This window comes from Vigna umbellata, chromosome 9 (assembly GCF_029865625.1).
Source record: "Vigna umbellata cultivar VRB3 chromosome 9, Vumbellata_1.0, whole genome shotgun sequence".
NCBI classification, from domain to species: Eukaryota; Viridiplantae; Streptophyta; class Magnoliopsida; order Fabales; family Fabaceae; genus Vigna; species Vigna umbellata.
This window is the reverse complement of record NC_142173.1, coordinates 17,858,464-17,860,909: the sequence shown is the minus strand read 5'-3', so window position 1 is coordinate 17,860,909 and position 2,446 is coordinate 17,858,464.

Sequence of the window (2,446 nt, the reverse complement as noted above, 5' to 3'; positions counted from 1 at the left end):
ATGATCGTAATGCTTTAGAGGATGTTATGTTGATAGTGATGGTATCCGTTGTGTAGCTAGCATAAGAGTTAATGAATAAATAGACCGGTAGTCTAGGCTTAGAGTCGAGGATTGAAAATAAATTTATTATGATTGAATTGTTATGTTAGAGGATTATGAACTCTATTGTTATTAGGTTTAATTGCTTTCTTTGTCCCTAGTTTCGTTATAGTGTGTCAAATTGGTCCTACCTTTTAAAAAAGTTTCAATTGCGTCCACACCTTTGCTTTAATAAAGTCCTTTCCATTAAATACGTAGAAAGAACGTTAACTTTGTGCTAACATGACAAAAAAGCCTGCAACTTTTTTTCTCTCTTCTACTTCTATGTGTGATGCAGACCCTCCTTCATTTTATGCTGACATTTCAATCAGAATTTATCTTTTTCATGTTCTTAATTTCAGAATCAAAATTTAAACACTTTACTACATACCAAACATTTTTAAATGATAACAGTAATGCTCCTCTGCCACTTTTTTCATGTTCTCATTTTCTCTCTCTTCTATTTCTCTCTTTTGTTTTAACGTAATGATTAATCCTAAATAATAATATAATAATAATAATTATTATTATTATAATAATATAATAATAATAATTATTATTATTATAATAATATAATAATAATAATGTCATATTATTTTAACAATAATTCTATTTATTGTTTTTGTTCATACATAATTCTATTTATTGTTTTTGTTCAACCATGTAAAAATATTAATCTGGTGAAGAGAACAAAAGACCTTCGTTGGACTTGGACTATACAATTTAATAATAAAATAAACTTAAAATACACATTAATTTTTGTTTTAATGGTTTTATTTTTTTAGTTAACTCGGAATGACATAGTTTTAACTTAACTATTTTATGATTATGAAAAATGGTATGATTATGAAAATTGACTAAATCAGAAATTTGCATAAAAAGACTAACACTGGAAAAATAATTATAATTTAAAAAATGAATAGTGTGGTTCTACCTGGAATGGATGGCGTGTCTTGGTGGAGAATTCTGACATCCATCTTTCATCATTTCATTAAAAGTATGACCATTATTAGATACACAAATGGGTGCAAAGTAGTAGAGCAGAGACAGAAAAAAGTCACAAACTTTTTTGCCATGTCAGCACAAAGTTAACGTCGTTTCTGCGTATTTAACGGAAGGGACTTGATTGAGGCAAAATTTACCAAGTGTGGATGCAATTGAAACTTTTTTAAAAGGTAGGACCAACTTGACACACTGCAGCGAAACTAAGGACAAAGAAAGCAATTAAACATTGTTATTACTATTGTGTATGGGATGGTTGTTTATGGTTACTATAATTCGTATGCTTATAACTTGTTATTATGATTGTTTATCGGTAGCATACCTCATAAATTTTTGTGTTGTGTGTTTGCAAACGAAATTACCAACGATGATCGCAAAATGTATTATAGTGAGTAGATGATGTTGCAAATGTTACTAAAGCATGATAGATTCAATAGATCATGAGGAACAGACTTGAGATTTTTATTTAAAATTATTTTGTTTAAATTTAAGATAATGTCATTGGAGTTATTTTATTTCTTTCGTTATTTTCATTATCTTGAATAACGTAATTGGAAAAATCTTTTGGAACTCATATGCTTTGAATAAATTATGCATACTTAAATGTTAAGGTTTTGAAAAATACATTTTCGCGCTATGATAGAAAGTTGAAATTTCTGATTTCTGAATAACCCGTGACACTTTGAAATTTGGGACGTTACATTTTGGTATCAAAGTCACGTTTTCGAAAAATCTTTTGGGGCTTTTGGGGAGTGAACTCTTCTAGTTTTTATTCTGTAACTTAAATGCATGCGTGAGTGTATGATTATGTGATTGCATGTGTATGTGTATGATTGTTTGAATTCAAGTTATTAAATGAGCGTTATTATTGTGTGTGAAGAAAGATGTCTCGTAGACCACGATACCCTACCAATATTGTTAAGGATATCGCTTGCGCTCTCGAGTAGATGGTGCACATACTCCAGGGACAACATGCATGACCTGTCCCTAGGTACCGTGCCAGTATGAATGACTATTTATGTCATAATCCATCCAAATTCAATGGAAAGGCTATTTTGGATGAGGCAGATGACTATATCTGCAACAACAAAAGATCTTTAGAGTGATCGATTGTACTAAGGAGCAAAAGTTGATGTTCTCTACTTTCATGCTAGCTGAGGAGGTAGAATACTGGTGGAGGAGCACAAAGCAATTGATGACCCACAAGGAGAGGAGATTAGCTAGGTGAATTTCAGGGCAATGTTCCTTGAGTGTTATTTTCTTGAAAGTGCTAAATATGAAAGGGAAGTATAGTTCCTGACACTGTAGCAAGGAAGCATGATTGTGCAGGAATATGTGGCACGTTTTGTGTACCTCTTTAATTTTA